We start from the raw sequence: 18,689 nt of genomic DNA, 5'->3' as shown, positions 1-18,689 counted from the left end.
GTTAAATCAGTCCTTCTGTATGGAGCAGAAACTTGGAAGACAACTGGGACCACCACCAACAAAGTCCAAACTTGCATCAACACCTGTCTGAGGAAAATCATCCAGAACCGCTGGTCAAACACCATCAGCAACAACGACATATGGCAGCAGACTTCCCAAGTCCCTGCTCATGAAGAAATCATGAAAAGAGGCTAGGACCGGATAGTAATACCCTTCGCAAGCCCACATGAAGCACCACCAGGCAAGTCCTGACCTGGAACCCTGAGGGGAAAAAGATAGAGGAAGGCTAAGAAACACCTGATGCCGAGGCCTCAACGCTGGCTGCAAGGATATGGGTTATACCTGGAGTCATACTGAAGGAAAGGCCTGGGACAGAGATGGCTGGAGAGCCTTGGTTGATGTCCTATACCCAGGAGGGGGATAGGCATAAGTAAGCCATCTGTTTCATTGTTGTTTATGAAGAGTGTGATTTTAATTTGTAGCATGTTGTACATTGTTTTGGTTTGTTTGCTAAGTTTCGGTGCAATTTGTGTTACAGATTACCCAATTAATAGTTTTTGATAGCTTTGCACTTTTTGTACCGCTTCTAGAAATTTGTAGAATGTAGGTTAGGGTCTTGATAGTGTGAATTGGAAGGCATTGTGCCATTCTTCCACAGAGTTGTTTGTTTTGGCTTCATGTGCCAAGGTGCTAATATAGACATTCCACTAAGGTATTTGGAATTTGGGTTGATGTCTGCCTCCTAAGAGATGTAGGCCCTCATTATGACCCTGGCGGTGAGGGATAAAGTGGCGGTAATTCCGGCAACAGGATGGCAGTAAGTACCGCCAAATTATGACCGTGGCGGTGATAACTCCTATAGACAGCCAATGTACCACATCAACCACCAGCGTGGAAACAACACTCACCACGGCAGTGGTCAACAACAGCCAGGCGGAAGACAAAGTACTGCTCACCATATTAAGACACATCACTCCACCACCTTTTCTGGGGTGGTACCAACACCATCAAAAGAAGAGAAAGGACTCACCATCGCAGACACAGGGAAGAACAACACCACCATGGAACCCGAATTGCAATTCTTTCCGATGATCTTCTACGTTATGCTCCACCTGGAACACCAACGCCGATGAAGAGGATGACAGTGAGTAGAGCCGCCTAGCACACAAGGAAGGGTGGGAGAAAAATTTGAGTGACACACACACGGCTGACACACACCCGACACACACACCATACCTACCACCAGCTGCAGATGAAAAACAATTTGCCCCCGATAAACGGCAGCATAATGCAAGGACAACAGGAATGGACTAAAGTGATTGTAATCAGGTCAAAATCAAAATTAATAATTCGATTTGTCAATGAAGCAGATATGTACACACAGGATCACAGCCCAGTCCAATGTTCGAAGGGCCCACATGGCCACAAGGCACAGTATAAGGCCAACTTGAATCCTGACCACATCCGGATAGTACACTGCAGGGGCATCAGTTTGCTAATAGGCAGGCACCTCAGGGGGAGGGGGGCACCTCAGCCAGATGCCGGAACAAGCCCACTGGTTTTGGAGGGGGCTCCAAGGTCATTGCTCTGTCCTGGTGCGTGCAAGGCCACAGCCTCTCAGGTGAGTGACTACCCCACTGGTTCTGGAGGGGGCTCCATGCCCATTGCTCTGTCCTGGGAGTGCAAGGCCACAGTCTCTCGAGTCGGTGACTACCCCACTGGCTCTGGAGAGGGCAACAGGCCCATTTCTCTGTCCAAGGGAGTGCATGGCCACAGTCTCTCGAGTGGGTGACTACCCCACTGGTTCTGGGGGGGGGGCAACTCACACAGCAGCCCCTGAAGTGTGGCCTACATGACATCCGCTGGCGGTGATGGCTGCAGTATGGTGGTAGATGGAGGAGCCTCCTGGGCAGCCTCTGCACTGTCTGATGGCTGCAGTGTGGTGGTGGATGGAGGAGCCTCCTGGGCAGACTCTGAACTTTCTGATGGCTGCACTTCCTCAGCTGGCGGTGGGGGCCCCGTGTCAGCTGGTGGTGGTGGAGGTGTCAGCCTGACAGCCTCTGTTGGAGTAGAGGGCTTCGTACCCTCCAGTACATGGTGCGTGGATCCCTTACCCTTCCTGGCAGGGGTGGATGGGCTCTTCCCCTTCCTGCCTGGTGGTACAGGCTCCTTCCTCTTCTTTCTTGGTGGTGCAGGCTCCTTCCCCTTCTTTCCTGGGGGTGCAGGCTCGTTCCCCTTCTTCCCTGGTAGTGCTGGCTCCTTCCCCTTCTTTAACCTCTTCTGTGCCTTGGACGAGATCATCTCGTCCAAGGCTACAGTTCCCCTGTGCCTTGGACGAGATCATCTCGTCCATGGCACAGGGGAACTTGGGGGCGCGCTAGCGCGCCCCCGTGCACCCCCCTTCCCCCCCAAGTCGGGGATGGAAGGGGAAGACCTTCCCCTTCCACCCCCGACCCCCCCCCACCCCCCCCTGTGACGTCAGCGCGCGCGCGCGCGCTGATGTGTCACAGGGGCCTCCCTCGTCGCGCTGGAAACTCTGCTTCCAGCGCGATTGAAAAAGAAATGCAAAAGCATTTCTTTTTCAATCACTTGGGAGGCCCGGAGGGGCTTCAAAGGGAAGGAAAAGTATTTCCTTCCCTTTGAAGTCCCTCCGAGGGTTTCAAAAGCCGGATTGCTTGCAATCCGGCTTTTGAAACCCCACTAGACACCAGGGATTTTTTTTTTTTTTCTTAGAAATTGACAAAAGGGAGCGACCCCTTGGGCAAGGGTCGCTCCCAGGGGGGGCATTTTTTTGAAAAGGCCTTTTCTGCCCCCCCTGGGGGCAGAAACCTCTAGGCACCAGGGACCATTTTTTTTTTTCTTTTTTTTTTATTGAGGTGGGGAGCGACCCCTTAGGCAAGGGTCATTCCCCTTGGGGGAAAATTATATTTTGGCCATTTCTGCCCCCCTTGGGGGCAGATTGGCCTATTTTGATGAGGCCAATCTGCCCCCAAGGGGGGTAGAAACCACTAGACACCAGGGATTTTTTTATTTTTTTATTGTTATTGACAAAAGGGAGCGACCCCTTGGGCAAGGGTCGCTCCCAGGGGGGCATATTTTCGGGAAGGCCTTTTCTGCCCCCCCTGGGGGCAGATCGGCCTACTATTAGGCCGATCTGCCCCCAGGGGGGGCAGAAACCTCTAGGCACCAGGGACCATTTTTTTTTTTTTTTTTCATTTTTTTTTTTTTTGGTGGGGAGCGACCCCTTAGGCAAGGGTCGCTCCCAATGGGGGAAAATTATATTTTGCCCATTTCTGCCCCCCTTGGGGGCAGATTGGCCTATTTTGATGAGGCCAATCTGCCCCCAAGGGGGGTAGAAACCACTAGACACCAGGGAGTTTTTTCTTTGCGTGAATTTCACGCAAAGGGAGCGACCACTTAGGCAAGGGTCGCTCCCTGGGGGGGAGGGGAATTTATTTTAGGCCATTTCTGCCCCCCCTGGGGGCAGATCGGCCTATTATTAGGCCGATCTGCCCCCAGGGGGGGAAGAAACCTCTAGACGCCAGGGCAAATTTTTTTTTTGTGTTTTTTTTTTGTTCTTTTTTTTTTTTTAGAGATGGGGAGCGACCCATCAGGCAAGGGTCGCTCCCCTGGGGGGCAAATTGTATTTAGACCATTTCTGCCCCCCTGGGGGCAGATTGGCCGATTTTAGGTCAATCTGCCCCCAAGGGGGCAGAAACCACTAGGCACCGGGGATTTGTTTTTTGGCGCCAATGTCACGCAGGGGGAGCGACCCCGTAGGCAAGGGTCGCTCCCGGGGGGGGGGGTGGGGGTTGGGGGGGCAAATTTATTTTAGGCCATTTCTGCCCCCCCCGGGGGACAGATCGGCCTATTATTAGGCCGAACTGCCCCCGGGGGGGGGGCAGAACACTCTAGGCGCCAGGGCAATTTTTTTTTTGTGTTTTTTTTTTGTTTTGTTTCTTTTTTTAGAGATGGGGAGCGACCCATCAGGCAAGGGTCGCTCCCCTGGGGGGGCAAATTGTATTTAGACCATTTCTGCCCCCCTGGGGGCAGATTGGCCAATTTTAGGTCAATCTGCCCCCAAGGGGGCAGAAACCACTAGGCACCAGGGATTTGTTTTTTGGCGCCAATGTCACGCAGGGGGAGCGACCCCGTAGGCAAGGGTCGCTCCCGGGGGGGGGGGGGGGTTGGGGGGGCAAATTTATTTTAGGCCATTTCTGCCCCCCCGGGGGACAGATCGGCCTATTATTAGGCCGAACTGCCCCGGGGGGGGGGGGGCAGAACACTCTAGGCGCCAGGGCAATTTTTTTTTAATGTTTTTTTTTGTTGTTGTTTCTTTTTTTAGAGATGGGGAGCGACCCATCAGGCAAGGGTCGCTCCCCTGGGGGGGCAAATTGTATTTAGACCATTTCTGCCCCCCTGGGAGCAGATTGGCCAATTTTAGGTCAATCTGCCCCCAAGGGGGCAGAAACCACTAAGCACCGGGGATTTGTTTTTTGGCGCCAATGTCACGCAGGGGGAGCGACCCCGTAGGCAAGGGTCGCTCCCGGGGGGGGGATGGGGGTTGGGGGGGCAAATTTATTTTAGGCCATTTCTGCCCCCCCGGGGGACAGATCGGCCTATTATTAGGCCGAACTGCCCCCGGGGGGGGGGCAGAACACTGTAGGCACCAGGGCAATTTTTTTTGTGTTTTTTTTTTTTGTTGTTTCTTTTTTTTAGAGATGGGGAGCGACCCATCAGGCAAGGGTCGCTCCCCTGGGGGGGCAAATTGTATTTAGACCATTTCTGCCCCCCTGGGGGCAGATTGGCCAATTTTAGGTCAATCTGCCCCCAAGGGGGCAGAAACCACTAGGCACCGGGGATTTGTTTTTTGGCGCCAATGTCACGCAGGGGGAGCGACCCCGTAGGCAAGGGTCGCTCCGGGGGGGGGGGTGGGGGTTGGGGGGGCAAATTTATTTTAGGCCATTTCTGCCGCCCCGGGGGACAGATCGGCCTATTATTAGGCCGAACTGCCCCCGGGGGGGTGGGGGGGGGGGGGCAGAACACTCTAGGCACCAGGGCAATTTTTTTTTTGTGTTTTTTTTTTTTTGTTGTTTCTTTTTTTAGAGATGGGGAGCGACCCATCAGGCAAGGGTCGCTCCCCTGGGGGGGCAAATTGTATTTAGACCATTTCTGCCCCCCTGGGGGCAGATTGGCCAATTTTAGGTCAATCTGCCCCCAAGGGGGCAGAAACCACTAGGCACCGGGGATTTGTTTTTTGGCGCCAATGTCACGCAGGGGGAGCGACCCCGTAGGCAAGGGTCGATCCCGGGGGGGGGTGGGTGTTGGGGGGGCAAATTTATTTTAGGCCATTTCTGCCCCCCCGGGGGGCAGATCGGCCTATTATTAGGCCGATCTGCCCCCGGGGGGGGGCAGAAACCTCTAGGCGCCAGGGGAATTTTTCTTTTTTTTCTTTTTTTTTTTTTTTTTAGAGATGGGGAGCGACCCATCAGGCAAAAGTCGCTCCCCTGGGGGACAAATTGTATTTAGGCCATTTCTGCCCCCCTTGGGGGCAGATTGGCTGAGTTTAGGTCAACCTGCCCCCAAGGGGGCAGAAACCACTAGGCACCGGGGATTTGTTTTTTGGTGCCAATGTCAAGCAGGGGGAGCGACCCCGTAGGCAAGGGTCGCTCCCGGCGGGGGAGGGTGGGGGTTGGGGGGGCAAATTTATTTTAGGGCATTTCTGCCCCCCCCCCTGGGGCCGGCTGAGCTACAGGCCAAACACCACAGGTAGGCACCTTGCAAAAAACACCTCTGTTTTCTGTGAAAAAATATGTTGTGTCCACGTTGTGTTTTGGGCCATTTCCTTTTGTGGGCGCTAGGCCTACCCACAGAAGTGATGTACCATTTTTATCGAGAGACTTAGGGGAACGCTGGGTGGAAGGAAATTTGTGGCTCCTCTCAGATTCCAGAACTTTCTGTCACCGAAATGAGAGGAAAAAGTGTTTTTTGGGCCAAATTTTGATGTTTGCAAAGGATTCTGGGTAACATAACCTGGTCAGAGCCCCGCAAGTCACCCCATCTTGGATTCCCCTGGGTTTCTAGTTTTCAAAAATGCACTGGTTTGCTAGGTTTCCTCAGGTGTCGGCTGAGCTACAGGCCAAAATCCACAGGTAGGCACTGCTTTTTATAAAAAAATGTGATGTGTCCACGTTGTGTTTTGGGCCCTTTCCTTTCGTGGGCGCTAGTCCTACCCACACAAGTGAGGTATCATTTTTATCGGGAGACTTGGGGGAACGCTGGGTAGAAGGAAATTTGTGGCTCCTCTCAGATTCCAGAACTTTCTGCCACAGAAATGTGAGTAACATGTGTATTTTTAGCCAAATTTTGAGGTTTGCAAAGGATTCTGGGTAACAGAACCTGGTCCGAGCCCCGCAAGTCACCCCTCCTTGGATTCCCCTAGGTCTCTAGTTTTCAGAAATGCACAGGTTTGGTAGGTTTCCCTAGGTGCCGGCTGAGCTAGAGGCCAAAATCTACAGGTAGGCACTTCGCAAAAAACACCTCTGTTTTTTTCCAAAATTTAGGATGTGTCCACGTTGCGCTTTGGGGTGTTTCCTGTCGCCGGCGCTAGGCCTACCCACGCAAGTGAGGTATAATTTTTATCGGGAGACTTGGGGGAACGCTGGGTGGAAGGAAATTTGTAGCTCCTCTTAGATTCCAGAACTTTCTGCCACAGAAATGTGAGGGACATGTGTTTTTTTAGCCAAATTTTGAGGTTTGCAAAGGATTCTGGGTAACAGAACCTGGTCCGAGCCCCGCAAGTCACCCCTCCTTGGATTCCCCTAGGTCTCTAGTTTTCAGAAATGCACAGGTTTGGTAGGTTTCCTTAGGTGCCGGCTGAGCTAGAGGCCAAAATCTACAGGTAGGCACTTCGCAAAAAACACCTCTGTTTTTTTCCAAAATTTAGGATGTGTCCACGTTGCGCTTTGGGGTGTTTCCTGTCGCCGGCGCTAGGCCTACCCACGCAAGTGAGGTATCATTTTTATCGGAAGACTTGGGGGAACGCTGGGTGGAAGGAAATTTGTAGCTCCTCTCAGATTCCAGAGCTTTCTGCCACAGAAATGTGAGGGACATGTGTTTTTTTAGCCAAGTTTTGAGGTTTGCAAAGGATTCTGGGTAACAGAACCTGGTCCGAGCCACACAAGTCACCCCTCCTTGGATTCCCCTAGGTCTCTAGTTTTCAGAAATGCACAGGTTCGGTAGGTTTCCCTAGGTGCCGGCTGAGCTAGAGGCCAAAATCTACAGGTAGGCACTTCTCAAAAAACACCTCTGTTTTTTTCCAAAATTTAGGATGTGTCCACGTTGCGCTTTGGGGGGTTTCCTGTCGCCGGCGCTAGGCCTACCCACACAAGTGAGGTATCATTTTTATCGGCAGACGTGGGGGAACGCTGGGTGGTAGGAAATTTGTGGCTCCTCTCAGATTTCAGAACTTTCTGCCACAGAAATGTGAGGAACATGTGTTTTTTTAGCCAAATTTTGAGATTTGCAAAGGATTCTGGGTATCAGAACCTGGTCCGAGCCCCGCAAGTCACCCCTCCTTGGATTCCCCTAGGTCTCTAGTTTTCAGAAATGCACAGGTTTGGTAGGTTTCCCTAGGTGGCGGCTGAGCTAGAGGCCAAAATCTACAGGTAGTCACTTTGCTAAAAACAGCTCTGTTTTCTGTGATATGTCCACGTTGTGTTTTGGGGCATATCCTGTCGCGGGCGCTAGGCCTACCCACACAAGTGAGGTATCATTTTTATCGGGAGACGTGGGGAAACGCTGGGTGGAAGGAAATTTGTGGCTCCTCTCAGATTCCAGAACTTTCTGCCACAGAAATGTGAGGAACATGTGTTTTTTTAGCCAAATTTTGAGGTTTGCAAAGGATACTGGGTAACAGAACCTGGTCCGAGCCCCGCAAGTCACCCCTCCTTGGATTCCCCTAGGTCTCTAGTTTTCAGAAATGCACAGGTTTGGTAGGTTTCCCTAGGTGGCGGCTGAGCTAGAGGCCAAAATCTACAGGTAGTCACTTTGCTAAAAACAGCTCTGTTTTCTGTGATATGTCCACGTTGTGTTTTGGGGCATATCCTGTCGCGGGCGCTAGGCCTACCCACACAAGTGAGGTATCATTTTTATCGGGAGACGTGGGGGAATGCTGGGTGGAAGGAAATTTGTGGCTCCTCTCAGATTCCAGAACTTTCTGCCACAGAAATGTGAGGAACATGTGTTTTTTTAGCCAAATTTTGAGGTTTGCAAAGGATTCTGGGTAACAGAACCTGGTCCGAGCCACACAAGTCACCCCTCCTTGGATTCCCCTAGGTCTCTAGTTTTCAGAAATGCACAGGTTTGGTAGGTTTCCCTAGGTTGCGGCTGAGCTAGAGGCCAAAATCTACAGGTAGTCACTTTGCTAAAAACAGCTCTGTTTTCTGTGATGTGTCCACGTTGTGTTTTGGGGCATATCCTGTCGCGGGTGCTAGGCCTACCCACACAAGTGAGGTATCATTTTTATCGGGAGACGTGGGGGAACGCTGGGTGGAAGGAAATTTGTGGCTCCTCTCAGATTCCAGAACTTTCTGCCACAGAAATGTGAGGAACATGTGTTTTTTTAGCCAAATTTTGAGGTTTGCAAAGGATTCTGGGTAACAGAACCTGGTCCGAGCCACACAAGTCACCCCTCCTTGGATTCCCCTAGGTCTCTAGTTTTCAGAAATGCACAGGTTTGGTAGGTTTCCCTAGGTGGCGGCTGAGCTAGAGGCCAAAATCTACAGGTAGTCACTTTGCTAAAAACAGCTCTGTTTTCTGTGATGTGTCCACGTTGTGTTTTGGGGCATATCCTGTCGCGGGTGCTAGGCCTACCCACACAAGTGAGGTACCATTTTTATCGGGAGACTTGGGGGAACATAGATTAGCAAAACAAGTACTATTGCCCCTTGTCTTTCTCTACATTTTTTCCTTCCAAATATAGGAGTGTGTGTAAAAAAGACATCTATTTGAGAAATTCCCTGTAATTCACGTGCTACTATGGTCACCCCGGAATTCAGAGATGTGCAAATAACCACTGCTCCTCAACACCTTATCTTGTGCCCTTTTTGGAAATGCAAAGGTTTTCTTGATAGCAATTTTTTACTCCTTATATTTCAGCAAATGAATTGCTGTATACCCGGTATAGAATGAAAACGCACTGCAGGGTGCAGCTCATTTATTGGCTCTGGGTTCCTCGGGTTCTTGATGAACCTACAAACCCTATATATCCCCGCAACCAGAGGAGTCCAGCAGACGTAACGGTATATTGCTTTCGATAATCTGACATTGCAGGGAAAAGTTACAGAGTAAAACGTAGAGAAAAATTGATGGTTTTTTCACCTCAATTTCAATATTTTTCTTTTTCAGCTGTTATTTTCTGTAGGAAACCCTTGTAGGATCTACACAAATGACCCCTTGCTGAATTCAGAATTTTGTCTACTTTTCAGAAATGTTTAGGTTTCTGGGATCCAGCATTGGTTTCATGACCATTCCTGTCACTGACTGGAAGGAGGCTGAAAGCACAAAAAATTGCACAAATGGGGTATGCCCCAGTAAAATGCCAAAATTGTGTTGAAAAATTGGGTTTTCTGATTCAAGTCTGTCTGTTCCTGAAAGCTGGGAAGCTGCTGAGTTTAGCACCGCAAACCCTTTGTTGATGCCATTTTCAGGGGAAAAACCACAAGCCTTCTTCTGCAGCCACTTTTTCCAATTTTTTTGAAAAAAACGAAATTTTCACTGTATTTTGGCCAATTTCTTGGCCTCCTTCAGGGGAACCCACAAAGTCTGGGTACCTCTAGAATCCGTAGGATGTTGGAAAAAAAGGACGCAAATTTGGCTTGGTTAGCTTATGTGGACAAAAAGTTATGAGGGCCTAAGCGCGAACTGCCCCAAATAGGCAAAAAAAGGCCTGGCACAGGAGGGGGAAAAGGCCTGGCAGCGAAGGGGTTAATGGAGGTGTGGTATCCTTACCACCACGTGTAGGTGGTGCTACCACTGTCCCCGTGGACTGTTTGGCTGAGGTGCTGGGGTGTATCCTTGGTACCCTGTTCATACGGGCAGGACAGGGAGAGGGGTAGGGAAGAGGTAAATTTGGGAAAGGAAATGATTTTTAGGGACATTGGGGCGGGAGGAGGGAGGAGTAATGGGAGTGGAGGTTGAGGGAGTGGTTGTGGGAGGTGTATGTCTGCTGTATTTGGGTGAAGGTGAATGGGCTGCATGATGATGTGAGGTGGATGGCTGTTGGATTTGTGAGTGCTTGCGTTTGTGTCCTTTAGGAGGGGGGACAAACAGGGTGGGAGAGGACAGAGGGGATGCGTGCATGGCTGTTGTGGAGGTGTCTGCCAGTGAGGTGTGTATTCTGCTTGGTGTGGTGATGCTGGAAGTGGATATTGATGTAGTGCACGCAGGTGTGAGTGTGGATCTGACTGGGAGGGAGGTGGTGAAGGAGGAGGAGACAGTGGAGGCAGTGGATGTTTTGGTGTCTGCAACTGTATGGTGTTTGTGTGAGTGCTTGTGGGATGAAGTGTGGTGCCTGTGTCTGCCTCTGCCACCACTGGGTATCGTCTTGTGTGCATGCTCATCTGTATGTGTGCCTAGGATGGGTTGGGGTTGAGGAGAATGGGACTCAGAAGTGGTAGTTGGAGGGGAGACAGTAGAAACAGGGAAAATGGCTGCCATCAGAGAGGAGACCAGAGCCTGAATGGATCTCTGTTGGGCAGCCAATCCACTGTGAATGCCCTCCAGGAATGCATTGCATTGCTGCATCTGGGATGCCAGCCTCTGGATAGCATTCACAATGGTTGACTGCCCTACAGAGATGGATCTCAGGAGGTCAATAGCAACCTCACTCAGGGCAGCAGGGCTCACTGGGGCAGGGCATAAGGAGCCTGGGGTGAAGGAAATGCCCACCCTTCTGGGTGAGCGGGCACAGGCAACTCGCTGAGGGGCTGCTGGTACGGCGGTGCTGGTATGGGGGTGGTGGCTGTACCTGCAGCTGGGGTGGTCACAGAGATGTCTGCCACCACCAGTGAGCTCCCATCAGAGGGGGTATCTGAGTCTGTGTTGTCTCCTCCAGTCTCTGCCGTTGTGCTCCCCTTGTCCTCCGTCCTACTGGTTCCCTCGGCGTCTGTGGATTCTGCCTCCTTGGTCATGTGGGATGCAGCTCCCTCTGTCGCCGGTGCCCCTGCTCCTCTGCCAGATGATGCTAATGCACACAAGGACAGGATGACAAAACAAGAAAGGGGGGGAGCGAGAGAGACAGAGGATACACTAGGTCAATGAGTGCACCAACACCACAGTTTGCATACACATCACCGTCACACACAGGGAACAGGCTTAAGCACTGTGCATTGCACTACCAGGGATATGGCTAGTCACTAAGGGAAGGTGAGGACCACACCCCGCCAACTGCAGCACTCCTGGTACCCACGATGCCCTCCCCAAAATGGACTGCTAACAAGCTATGTCACCTGTATTTGCCATACACCCATTACCCTTCAGATGACCCACGCTGCAATGTCTGGCCTGGTCTTAGGGGCATCCACTAACACACATCTACCACCCGGATACCACACCACCAGCCAAAATATGTATTGATACCCACTGTACTCACCACCTGGTGGCTGCTGTGATGCCCTCAAGCGCCCATCCAGCTCAGGGTAGGCCACCCCCAACATGCGGGCCATCAGGGGGTCAATGTCCGACAGGCACCCCTTCCTCGTTGGGAGGCCATCCCCAGCTGGGCCTCCGCGGTCTTCTGTGACCAGCGTCTCAGGTCCTCCCACCATTTCTGACAGTGGGTGCTTTGCCTGCCATAGACCCCTAGGGTCCGTACGTCCTTGGCGATGGCATGCCAGATCTCTTCTTTTATTGGGTGCTGACCTGCAGAAGCAATACAGACAGGAGAACCCCATTAAAAAACAGTCCGGCCTGTCACACAAATGGCCAACCATACCCGTTTCCATCACCATTGGCACACACATAGGCCAGCGCACAAAATGTACACCGCCAACAGACAATCCCCCCACCCACCCTAACACAATGCTTTTGCACACATCTCCATGCATCCTTGCCACATGTATCGTGGCCAAAGTGTACTCACCTGTTGGTCTGGAGGCCCATACAGCTGTCCGTACTGGGGTAGGACCCCATCCACCGGTCGCTCCAACTCCCCCGAAGTGAAGGCAGGGGCCCTGTCCCCAGTCACAGGGGCCATGGTAGGTTCCAGACACAGGTCACAGTAGCACACGCAGTGTAGGTCTTCTCCTGTTGAAGGTCAGGAAACAAGTGAGGATTGAGATAGAAAATGTAAGTCACGTCGGCAGTGATATATACCGTCGCTACCGGCGTAGACCCCCATTGGCCACTGTACTCCATAGAGCCCCATATTATCCAATAAGGAATTGCACGGCGGAGCAAGACCGCCTTCCGCCATGACACCCAACGTCAGCGGAGTTAGCTCACTTCCACCTGTCCCTACATACAGGACAGGTGTTAGCCATTTTAGGGGGGGGGAACAGGCATATCGACAATTGCTGCGTCACAGAATAGATTGGCACATACTTCGACATTAACACTGTCCCAATACATAAGTGCACCATGTGGACTGCTGCTGGGGTTTTGTTGTTCAACTTGTGACAGCCTACTCACTCTTGTGTCCCTTAGATACCTACCGCTGCGAATGAATAGGAGGTGGAGACATATCCCCATGTACAGACCCCTGGTGAACGTAGCTATATTGGAAGACAGGCACATTATACTCACCTGTAGACTGGACAGGGCCACAATCACAGAGCTGTGTGCCCACTTGGAGCCAGACATGATCTCATCTGACTGGAATCCCCCCTCTTGTGCAAGTGCTATCAGTGCTCCATTTCCTGGCGACAAGTTCTTTCCAAGTGACAGTGGGCTTGGCACAGGAATGTCACAGCCAATGTTCTCAATCGTGCTGCCAAGAGTGTTGTCTGCCCTGGTAAAACACATGTGCAGCTACATAGCTTTCCCGCAGGTGGAAGATTTGGCCACTGTGAAGGTCCGATTCTATGCAATGGGACAATATTATTGGTGCGATTGATGGTACACATATTGCGTTTGTCTCCCCCTGCCAGAATGAACAGGTGTACAGGAATCGTAAGAATTTCCACTCACTGAATGTGCAAATGGTGTGCCTGGCGGACCAGTACAGCTCCAACGTCATGCTAAGTATCCTGGGTCAGTGCATGATGCCTTTGTCCTGAGGAATAGCAGCATTCCAAATGTGATGGTCCAACTACAGAGGCACAGGGTGTGGATGCTAGGTGATCCTTGGTCCCCACCCACTGTATGTTAGTGATTGCCTCTGGTGTTAACCTCATAGGATACTGTGTGGCTAAATGTTGTCCCTCAATACCTGCAGGTGACTCTGGTGACCCAAACCTATTGTGGCTGCTGACCCCTGTGAAGAATGTCAGGACAAGGGCTGAAAAACGTGATAGTGAGGCACATGGGCGAACCAGACGGATCATCGAGAGGTCCTTCAGCCTCCTGAAGGCCACGTTCAGGTGCCTCCATCTGATAGGTGGATCTCTGTGCTACTCACCCGAGAAGGCCTACCAGAAAGTCGTGACATGCTGCATGTTGCACAATCTGGCCCTCAGACTCTATGTAACTTTTCTGTAGGAGGAGGAAACAGGAGATGCCCCTGTGGCTGCAGTAGACCCTGATGTCAGTGAGGATGAAGAGGCTGAAGATGAGGATGAGGACAACAGAACATCAATAATCCGTTAGTACTTCCAATGACACAGAGGTGAGACAGTGCAACTTCACATTTCTATGACTATTGGTGTATTCTGTGTGGCTGTGACACAATGGCATTAACTACCTTTTACTTCTACTTACTTCATCTATGGTTTATCATTTTACAAATGTTAGTGCTATGACAACTGTGTACTGATGTGCTGACTCCATAGCAGGGGTGCTGGCAGAGATGGTCAACATCATGATGGAGGCAACAACACACCAGGGGGCCCCTACCACTACCCAGTCCATTGACCAGCCCTCCACATCTGCTGCAGATAGTGGGCAGGAGGCCCTGCCACAGGACCCACAGGTCACCAGCACCCCTCCCCCTGCAAAATGTGAACCACCCGCAAACGGTCCCTGTGACCCAGACAGACACAAGATACAGTTGCCAAGTCCAAGACCACCGCCAGGAAATGAGCCCCTCCTGATTGTCCCCCTTGTGTCACACGGTGTCACCTTGTCCACTTAGAACTGCCATTGCTCCCCTTCCTATGGCCCCCTAGCACACTGGACCTGTGCAACAAACAAACTGGCCCACTACACTGGACTATTCCCAACCATCATCCTACCCACCCTTGGACACAACTTGAGTAATAGTGCTTTAACTGAGGTTAAGGTACAATGTGATGAACTGTAATGAAGTGCATGATCGAGTGTAAATGTCCAATAATATGTTGATCCATCCTACAAATGTGTCTCAGCAGTCTGTACACAACACAGAATTACACTGTTGTAACCATGGCAACATCTGCAATAAGGGAAGGCATAGGAGACAGTCAGGTATGATGCAAAGGGAATGACTGGCATTATGCTACAGCCACACAGCACAACACTCAAATGGAGAAATGTATACCTCAACACTCTTACCTGAGTGTCATTGGAAGTACTGCTGAATCATATGTGTCCTGTTGTCCACATCCTCCTCCGCTTCCTCCTCCTCACCGTCCTCAGTGTCCACTGCTGCCATGGCTGCATTGTCACCCCCTCCTCCTGCAGATAGGGCACATGCAGTCTTAGGGCCAAGTTGTGAACATGCAACACAAAACAACAATCCTGCAGACCTTCTCAGGGAAATAGCATAGGGATCCACCTGTCAGATGGAGGCACCTAAACCTGGCCTTCAGGAGACCAAAGGTCCTTTCAACAATCCTCCTGGTATGCCCACGAGCATCATTGTACCTATTATCAGCCCTTGTTCTTCGATTCCTAACAGGGGTCAGGAGCCAGGAGAGGTTTGGGTAGCCGGAATCACCTGCAAGGAGTAAGGGACACACATTAGCCCTTCACAATGGCATGGGCCATGCCTCCTGAAGGCAAACACTGACATACATTGGGTGGGGACTCAGGCTCACCTATAAGCCACACTCTGTGCCTCTGTAGTTGTGCCATCAGCTGTGGGACACTGCTGTTCCTCAGGACAAAGGCATCATGCACCTACCCAGGAAATTGGCAGTGACGTGGAAAATGTACTGGTCAGCAAGGCACACCATCTGGACATTGAGTGAGTGGAAACTCTTCCGATTCCTGTACACATGTTCATTGGCCGTGGGGGGGGGGGACTAAAGCAATATGGGTCCGGTCAATGACCCCAATTACATGTGGCATATGTCCCATCGCATAGAATCCAGCCTTTACAGCAGGTAAATCCTCTACCTGGGGAAATGCGATATAGCTGCAAATGTATTTGAGCAAGGCAGAAAAAACCCTTGCAAGCACAATAGAGAACATTGGCTGTGACATTCCTGCAGCCAAGTTCACTGTCACCTGGAAAGAGCCAGTTGCCAGGAAATAGAGCACTGAGAGTACCTGCACAAGAGAGGGTATTACTGTGGTGCAACGGATAGCAGGTAGCAGATCAGGCTTCAATTGTGCACACAGCTCTGTGATTGTGACCCTGTCCAGACAATAGGTGAGCATGATGTGCCTGTCCTCCAGTGTAGCCAAGTCCACAAGAAGTCTGTACACGGGTGCTTGCCTCCTCCCTCTATTCATCCACAGTGGTTGGTACCTAAGGGACCCAAAAGTAAGAAGGGAGTGACAAAAGGAACCATGAACACACTACAGCAGTGTACACAGAGCATGCTTATATGGTGGACACTGGAATTGTCTAGGTGAGAACATTCGAATACAATGACACACTTATTAATCTGTACATGTGTACTAGGGTTACAAAATGGCAACCACCTCTCCTGTATGCAGGGACAGGTGGAAGTGACCTCACTCCGCCGGTGTTTGCATTATGGCAAGAGGTGGTCTGCACCGCTGTGCAATTCCTCATTGGCTAACAAGGCCCTGTAGGAGGCTGGACTGGCTTGTAGTGGGTACCAAGGGGTACTTACACTTTGCACCAGGCCCAGGTATCCCTTATTAGTGTAGAGGGGTGTCTAGCAGCTTAGGCTGATAGAAAAGGCAGCTTAGCAGAGCAGCTTAGGCTGAACTAGGAGACGAGTGAAGCTCCTACAGTACCACTAGTGTCACATGCACAATAACATAAGAAAACACAATACACAGATATACTAAAAATAAAGGTACTTTATTTTTATGACAATATGCCAAAGTATCTCAGTGAGTACCCTCAGTATGAGGATAGCAAATATACACAAGATATATGTACACAATACCAAAATATGCAGTATTAGCAATAGAAAACAGTGCAAACAATGTATAGTCACAATAGAATGCAATGGGGGCACATAGGGATAGGGGCAACACAAACCATATACTCTAGAAGTGGAATGCGAACCACGAATGGACCCCAAACCTATGTGACCTCGTAGAGGGTCGATGGGACTGTAAGGAAACAGTGAGGGTTAGAAAAATAGCCCACCCCAAGACCCTGAAAAGTGGGTGCAAAGTGCACCTAAGTTCCCCAAAGAGCACAGAAGTCGTGATAGGGGAGTTCTGCAGGAAAGACCAACACCAGCAATGCAACAACGATGGATTTCCAGACGAGAGTACTTGTCGAACAAGGGGACCAAGTCAAAAAGTCACGATCAAGTCGGGAGTGGGCAGATGCCCAGGAAATGCCAGCTGTGGGTGCAAAGAAGCTGCCATCGGATGGTAGAAGGTGTGGATTCTGCAAGAACGACAAGGGCTAGAAACTTCGCCTTTGGAGGATGGATGTCCCACGTCATGAAGAGTCGTGCAGAGGTATTTCCGTGCAGACAGATTGCAAACAAGCCTTGCTAGCTGTAAGGGTTGCGGTTAGGGTTTTTGGATGCTGCTGTGGCCCACGAGGGACCAGGATGTCGCCAACTGCGTGAGGGGACAGAGGGGGTGTCCAGCAAGACAAGGAGCCCTCTCAGAAGCAAGCAGCACCCGCAGAAGTGCCGGAACAGGCACTACGAAGTGGAGTGAACTGGAGCTCATCCAAAGTCACAAAGTAAGGTCCCACGACGCCGGAGGACAACTCAGGAGGTAGTGCACTGCAGGTTAGAGTGCAGGGGACCCAGGCTTTGCTGTGCACAAAGGAAATCCTGGAAGAGTGCACAGGAGCCAGAGCAGCTGCAAAACACGTGGTTCCCAGCAATGCAGTCTAGCGTAGGGAGGCAAGGACTTACCTCCACCAAACTTGGACTGAAGAGTCACTGGACTGTGGGAGTCACTTGGACAGAGTTGCTGAGTTCAAGGGACCTCGCTCGTCATGCTGAGAGGAGACCCAGAGGACCGGTGATGCAGTTCTTTGGTGCCTGCGGTTGCAGGGGGAAGATTCCGTCGACCCACAGGAGATTTCTTCGGAGCTTCTAGTGCAGAGAGGAGGCAGACTACCCCCACAGCATGCACCACCAGGAAAACAGTCGAGAAGGCGGCAGGATCAGCGTTACTAGGTCGCAGTAGTCGTCTTTGCTACTTTGTTGCAGTGTTGCAGGCTTCCAGCGCGGTCAGCAGTCGATTCCTTGGCAGAAGGTGAAGAGAGAGATGCAGAGGAACTCTGATGAGCTCTTGCATTCGTTATCTAAGGAATTCCCCAAAGAAGAGACCCTAAATAGCCAGAAAAGGAGGTTTGGCTACTTAGGAGAGAGGATAGGCTAGCAACACCTGAAGGAGGCTATCAGAAGGAGTCTCTGACGTCACCTGCTGGCACTGGCCACTCAGAGCAGTCCAGTGTGCCAGCAGCACCTCTGTTTCCAAGATGGCAGAGGTCTGGAGCACACTGGAGGAGCTCTGGGCACCTCCCAGGGGAGGTGCAGGTCAGGGGAGTGGTCACTCCCCTTTCCTTTGTCCAGTTTCGCGCCAGAGCAGGGCTGAGGGATCCCTGAACCGGTGCAGACTGGTGTATGCAGAGATGGGCACCATCTGTGCCCATCAAAGCATTTCCAGAGGCTGGGGGAGGCTACTCCTCCCCAGCCCTGACACCTTTTCCAAAGGGAGAGGGTGTAACAACCTCTCTCTGAGGAAGTCCTTTGTTCTGCCTTCCTGGGCCAGGCCTGGCTGGACCCCAGGAGGGCAGAAACCTGTCTGAGGGGTTGGCAGCAGCAGCAGCTGCAGTGAAACCCCGGGAAAGGTAGTTTGGCAGTACCCGGGTCTGAGCTAGAGACTCGGGGGATCATGGAATTGTCTCCCCAATGCCAGAATGGCATTGGGGTGACAATTCCATGATCCTAGACATGTTACATGGCCATGTTCGGAGTTACCATTGTGACGCTATACATATGTCGTGACATATGTATAGTGCACGCGTGTAATGGTGTCCCCGCACTCACAAAGTCCGGGGAATTTGCCCTGAACAATGTGGGAGCACCTTGGCTAGTGCCAGGGTGCCCACACACTAAGTAACTTAGCACCCAACCTTTACCAGGTAAAGGTTAGACATATAGGTGATTTATAAGTTACTTAAGTGCAGTGGTAAATGGCTGTGAAATAACGTG

This window comes from Pleurodeles waltl, chromosome 1_1 (assembly GCF_031143425.1).
Source record: "Pleurodeles waltl isolate 20211129_DDA chromosome 1_1, aPleWal1.hap1.20221129, whole genome shotgun sequence".
In the NCBI taxonomy this organism is placed as follows: domain Eukaryota; kingdom Metazoa; phylum Chordata; class Amphibia; order Caudata; family Salamandridae; genus Pleurodeles; species Pleurodeles waltl.
The sequence above is the reverse complement of the archived record's forward strand: the minus strand, read 5'-3'. Positions refer to the sequence as shown.